This window comes from Artemia franciscana, chromosome 7 (assembly GCF_032884065.1).
Source record: "Artemia franciscana chromosome 7, ASM3288406v1, whole genome shotgun sequence".
Lineage (NCBI taxonomy): Eukaryota > Metazoa > Arthropoda > Branchiopoda > Anostraca > Artemiidae > Artemia > Artemia franciscana.
This window is the reverse complement of record NC_088869.1, coordinates 56,387,540-56,394,530: the sequence shown is the minus strand read 5'-3', so window position 1 is coordinate 56,394,530 and position 6,991 is coordinate 56,387,540. Positions and strand designations below refer to the sequence as shown.

At 36.4% G+C, this 6,991-nt stretch overlaps 1 protein-coding gene across 4 annotated transcripts in view; it reads left to right on the top strand.

Annotated features, from left to right (window-relative positions):
• LOC136029500 (enolase-phosphatase E1-like) overlaps positions 1-6,991 on the top strand; it is a 539,221-nt gene that overhangs the window by 181,411 nt on the left and 350,819 nt on the right. The window lies entirely within an intron of this gene.

Genomic DNA, 6,991 nt, shown 5'->3' with positions numbered 1-6,991 from the left:
GGTCTGCCAAAAGGGTCTTCCAATAGAGCAATAAAAAGCACAATTCAAAAGCAATCACTAAAAATCACAGATGGCTGCACAAAACAAGCCAAATTTATGAAAACTACCCATGCCACCTTTCTGTCGCAGGTGGTTATATTTAATACAGGATGTACTTATAAAATAATAGTGTATATTATAGTAATAAAACAGGCTATAATGTAATATTTCTTAGTATTTTGTTGCCAGTATTTCTGGAAATATCAGAGAATTATAAATCACAAACAAAGAAATGAGGTCATCAAAAACTTAAAAATCAACTCTTTTAAGTTGCTCGCAAGACGGAAGAAGAGAGACAGAAAATTCTAACTATGAGCAAGTGAGGCGAGGCCTATTTTGCCTAAGGCCTTTCTTTCTTTCGTCATATCATAAGTCAAGAAGGCACATGCAGTGGCAGCTTTAACCTTTCCTGCACCCGGGGCAAAATCCTGATCATCATCCCCCACCACAAGAAAAGATGATTCTTTAAAGTATTAAATCACCTCAAGAAACGCGCTTTTTCTGGCTTTAGTTCGCGCCCTACCCCAATAATCTTAATCTACCACTGACAGTGACATACCATACTGGTGAGATTAAGACCAATCTAAAATAAAACACTCTTCTATTACCTAATTTTTAAGAAAGTTCCTTACTTTTATATGGATCAGTCACAAAAGTAACGTAAGATTTATTTTATCAGAAAATGTCACAAGCGGACTGAAATACTTTTTGAATTAAATGAAATGGGGATCTTTCCAAAATAATATTCGTCTTTTTTCCAAGGCATCGTTTCATCATTAAGTAGCCTTATACGATGGTTATTAAGGGTAGCTTATTATCTTAACAGTAATTTTTTTTATAAGATAATCCCTGTTAAGTTGATTATCTTGACAATAAGCAACTTGCATAGATTACAGTCATTACATGGGGGTCTGGGAAGCAGGTTGTCAAACCCAGTCGTGTAGTTATTAGATCTTTGAACTATTTTAAACAAAATGGTTATCTCAAAATCTCAGACATATGTCTTTTGGGGAAAAAAGGTGCGGAGGGTTAATTCTTGCCCTCAAATAGCTTTTCAAACAGTTCGTGAAAATTTGCCTTATTTTAGAAAATAGGGGCAAAAATCCCCTAAAAGTCATAGGATCTTAACGAAAATCACACCATCGCATTCAGTGTATCAGAGAACCCTACAAAAAAATTTCAAGGTCCAAGCTACAAAAATGTGGAATTTCGTATTTTTTGTCAGAAGACAGATCACGGGTGCGTGTTTATTTGTTTGTTTGTTTGTTTTTCATTGATTTTTCCCCAGGGGTCATAGTATTGACCAAGTGGTCCTAGAATGTTGCAAGAGGGCTCATTCTAACGGAAATGAAAAGTTCTAGTGCCCTTTTTAAGTGACCAAAAAAATTGAAGGGCACCTAGGCCCCCTCCCACGCTCATTTTTTCCCAAAGTTGAGATAGCCATTTTGTTCAGCATAGTCGAAAACCGTAATAACTATGTCTTTGGGGATGACTTACTCCCCCACAGTCCCTGGGGGAGGGGCTGCGAGTTACAAACTTTGACCAACGTTTACATACAGTAATGGTTATTGAGAAGTGTACCGACGTTTTCAAGGGGATTTTTTTGGTTTGGTTGTGGGGTTGAGGGGAGGTGGCTATGTGGGAGGATCTTTCCTTGGAGGAATATTTCATGGGGGAAGAGAAATCCAATGAAGAGGGCGCAGGATTTTCTAGCATTACTATTAAAAAAAAACAATGAAAATATAAACATGAAAAAGTTTTTTCAATTGATGGTAAGGAGTAGCAATAAAACTTAGGAGGAGATAAATACTTATATTATAAGAATTAATATGCAAATTCCATTTTAATAATTTATGTACGGAGAGCCAAAATCAAAAATGCATTAATTCAAAAATGTTCATAAATTAAATAAAAAAACTAGTTTTTTTTTCTGAAGGTAAGGAGCTACATTAAAACTTAAAACGAACAGAAATTACTCCGCATATAAAATGGGTTGTCCCCTCCGCAATCCCTCACTCTTTACGCTAAAGTTTGACTCTTTGCCACAATTCTACTTTTTAAAACAATTGAAAACTTTAGCGTAAACAAAAAGGGATTGCGGAGGGGAAAACCCATTTCATATACAGAGTAATTTCTGTTCGTTTTAAGTTTTAATGTCGCTCTTTACTTTTAGATAAAAAAACAAGTTTTTTTTTATTTAATGACTCTTAAAAATGGCACTAGATTTTCATATTTGCAATTTCCAGCCAAACAAAATACACAAGCTCCAAAAGTGATACCATAAACAGGTTGCTTTTGGTGTCCGCCATGATTGAGAGAAGCCTGATTCCTTCGCAAGGTATTGAACAATACTCCGGCCAGAGTCATTTAGTCAAGTTCGAAGCTCAAGCCTCAAGGGCCCATTGCTTCATATGGGACTACAGACACAAATCATATTCATGATCACCAACAGTAATGCTCCTCTGTGGGTGCTCATGATCGAACTATTCACTCAAATACACTCTGATTGTTAGTACTTTCTTTTCAAAAATGACAGGACTATGAACAATTGAAAAAAAAAAGGTTGATAATCTTATTGTCATAGCAGTAGTAGAACTTTCTTCTGTTTCAGATTTTGTTTTCTCACATCAAATTTGAGACTTATTTTATGACATATTTTTGTTGTTGCAGTCTGTAAGTAAAGAGCCGTTGTCATTTGGTGTTTTATTTATAAAACAAAACAACAAATAAATGACCCAACTGAAAGCCCTCGTTTCCAATGCTATGCATAAAACGCAGTGTTTTTTTTTTTTACTTTTTCATGGATAAATTAGTTGTTTTTTTTTATCATGCCCATAAAGGGCCAGATAAAAATAGGGCCCAAGGAGCTGTTCGACGACCGATATCATAGACAGTTCATTTGAGCTTCTGGCACCTGGAAAGTACGATTCAAACCCACCTGTTGCAAGGGAGCCCCCCGACCGAAAACTCCACGCCCCCCCCCCTCAGAAAAAAAACTTTTCATCTCGCCCCTCCCACACACACACACAAAATTGAATAGCCATGGATAAAGTACAAAGCAGGTACTTCAAAATGTCGGTCAGATGTCCTGAGGGTTAACAAATGTCCTAAGGGTCACCCTAGTGAAGATTCATTGCCGTTTGTGCTAATGAAATTAAAGCCCACCCACCATTGTGGGACAACTGTGGCAGAGCGTAAGACACAGAAGTATCGACAACGGGCTCTGAAAAGGGCTGCCTGGACCCTTTCGGGGTACCTAGAAGCAGGGTTGCCACCGGTGTTGATTTATCAGCAAGCTTGGTGGCTTCTTTTTGTTTGGTGTTTTTTAATAATCTGGTGATTCTACTTGCAATTTGGTGATTTTACTCTGTTTGCGTTCCAGCTGATGAATACAGCAAGAAAAATTCTGATGAAATTGCTGTTAACAGACTTGGCTGTAAGTGGATACCAAATTTATTGCATATCAAATAGCCGATCAGGGGAGGCGACCGTAAACCGTGAAACCTATATTAATAAAGAAAAAAACTTTTAGGAAAATATAATAGAGAGCAGTCGCTGGATCTACGAAACGTGGCTCAATTTTAAGTTAGTTGCAGGTACAAAAAATGTATTACCGCACTCTGGATGAGGTGTAGTTCTAGCTGAGGGACTTCCACTATCTTGGAAAATAGTTGCACTAGGTGAGTCAAACTTTCAGGAATTAACTCAGACCCTAAATTATGTCCTGGAGAGGTGTTTTCTAGCTCCTATTTCAAGGTAATCACTGTATTATTTGTCTGTAAACCCAGACGACTCCGGTTTAGATGTAGTTGCTTTCACAATTCTCGATGCATTTTAAAAGCCCAGACTTCGGATTGAAAATACGAACTTATGTTCCAAATTCAAATCTGAAATACTTGCTGATCGTAGATTGGATGGGAATTTAGCTGAATCTCCAGAAATTATGAAAATACACTGATGTTAGAATTAGTCAGGTTAAGAGAAAACTATTCAAAAAATTAGTAAAGTATTCTATGTCAGTCCCGTTTATTGTTCGTTCTAAAAGCATAACCTTGTATGAACAGCTTGGTGAAAATTCTGCAAGTGAGGCTGTTGAGGAGTGACAAAGGGGGCTCATTCTGTTGAAGAAAAATTGGTTCAGACGTTTGTATCGCAAGATGCTTCTGTTGTAAAGAGTTCTAGTAAAAAAAAAATTATATCTCCATCAATTTTGTCACAAGAGGACAGACAAGAAACCCTGCTTCTGACGTAGTCAAATGAGATACTCAATAAAATTCTGGATCAGAAAGCGATTTCAACATTAAAAGCGGTAATTATGCTAACTCTTTTGAAGGGTCAGATAGACCGTTTAAGGCTCCTCCAGGAAATAAACTGCCACTGACTTGCAAAGCAAGACACATGAATGAGGACACCAATCGCAGTGAAAGTTAAGAAGTAAATGAAGCCCTCAGAAAAGGAAAAAAAGACAGATATATCGTTCATCTTACGGCCTCAGCAAGGACAAATACAACCGCAATAATAAAAATGCAATTTGAAAAATCAAATGATGAATCGACAGACAGAACAGCAACAAAATCTATTATTAGCTATGATTCTCTGAAAAATGAAAATCCACTAGAGCAATTTTTTTTAACGACAGATGCGAAAGCTAAATGGTTGAAAAACTTAACTGCAGATGGATCCAGTAAAAAAAAAAAAAAAAAAAAAAAAAAAAAAAAAAAAAAAAAAAAAAAAAAAAAAAAAAATACCACTGACAACCATTGCGTGTGTTTTGCGGTTCAGTCATGAGATTTTTTAGTTTTATTGAGTTTAGCCTAAATTGGAAAATGGAATTTAAACGGTGTCAAGCATTTCTTGATACAGCTGAGTGCTGTCTGATTCACCCTAGCGAAACAAGATGGCTGGCAATGGAGAGTTTGGCAGAACGTCTTCTAGAACAATGTCGGACGATTAACCTTTAATTTTCAATCTTATCTTGCAGATAATATATCATCAGCTAATGCCCTTTACAACGTACTTATACGCGGTGATTTTACATTACATTATGTGTTCCTTAGTTTTGTTTTAATAATGGTGAATCGAGTTAATGTAGAGTTTCAGAGTGAAGAGGCACAATTTCATTTACTTCTTAGTGAGGTGAAGTCAAAGGAAATAATGTTAAATTTTATCAAAGCAGATGTTTTGGATCACACTAGCCCATTTGCTATAGACGTTACAAAGCCTGATAATGTGCAAAACTTAAAAAACATTTATTTTGGATGAAAATTTGAAGCGCATATCAGTAACATAGGAGCAAATCTTGAACACCAAATATTGAACAACGTGCTGTTCAAATTGGTCACTTTCTGCAAAAAGCAATGTTTTCAAGTTAAATCACGAATCAATTCCTATGATCCTCTTCTGAATCAATTGAGATATGTTAATCCGACAATTGCCATTTGTGGTATAATTCCCTCGATTGCTTTGATGCACAGTAAATTTTCTGCAAACTTTAAATTTTGGAGATTTGCTCAACACAGACTGGAAAATTTTTCCGCAATGTTCACAATGAAATCAGAAATAAACACTAAGCTAGAGCCAACACGGTTTCGGTTCTTTTTAGGGGTTTGTAAGGATGGTGACGGAAATTCTTTGCTATTGACCCTCCTCAGGTTCACGGAAGTATTGATGTCCCTGTCTCAGTAGAGAGAGATAGTTCTCTTAGCTGAAGTTCATTAATAGCACGTTACAATAAAGGCTGGACCTTGGAGCATAGGTTTGTCCCGGATGCATTCTGGAACATACCTGATGCACCTCTGTGAAAAGCAAAAACTGGAATTTCAAAAAAACCAATAATCAAAACTCATTGATTCCAAGCATTCATTTGTATAATTAAACGAAGTTGTTATGTTTTGTTGTCAACTGAAAAATCGTGTTTTGCTATTTCTCCTTTAGGTTCAAAAGTTAATATAACTTTCTTCTTTGAATTCAAGAAGAAGCTGAAAAATCGTATTTTACTTTCAAGTTGCTAAATCCATGAAGAAGTAGGAAAGACACAAACATAAGTCACGCCCCATTTCGTGTCCACATTAAATCTTCCATGTGTGCTTCTGGGAAAGACAAATTACGTCTGGGTTAAGATCAATTAATTCTTCCTATATTTCTTCATTCGTTAATCAGTTTTTTAATACAAAAGGACAAGAATAATTTAAGAAAGATACAAGAATGATACTGCTGCAGTTAAGGTAGAAAATGAGGTTAGCAGCTAGTTTTGTATTGAATCAGCAGTTAAGCAGGGCTGTGTTCTATCCCCCCTTATATGGACCATTTTCATGGATTTTGTCTTAAGGAGCACAGGAAAGGCACCGGGAGAACACGGAATCAAATGGGGAGAAAAAACTCTCCTGGACTTCGATTATGCTGGTGACTTAAGCATCCTAGATGAAAATGTGAGTGAAATGAACTAACTTCTACATGTTTTGCGAGTTCAGGGAGCTAGAACAGGTTTAAAAATTAATGTTAAGAAGACTATATCACTTAGGTTAGGAATAAGTGATGATGAAAAGGTGACGTTGGGAAACAGTTTTGCCATGGAATTAATAATAGAGAAAGTAACCTTTCTTTTCCTCTTTATCTTAGAGTGAAGGGAGTTGCAAAAACATGTGAATTTAAGTGAGGTTCTTAAATTATTTCCATTTGCAATTTCGAGTTACCACGAATTTTCTCAGGGAGGGAGAGAGAAACAAAAACATAAAATTGTTTATTTGAATAAGCCCAGGAATTCAGTGAAATTTGGGTTTCGCAGGAGAGGATTGCCTCCCTTCCCTCTCCTGCTCGCGTCCCTTACTTTTATGCTACTGATTTCAGCCTCAACCTTCACGAGACACTGAAAAGGCAGCAACACTAAAAAATCAGAAAAATTTCGGGTGTACGGTATAATTTTTAGGAATCCTCATTGACTTTTGATTGCAAG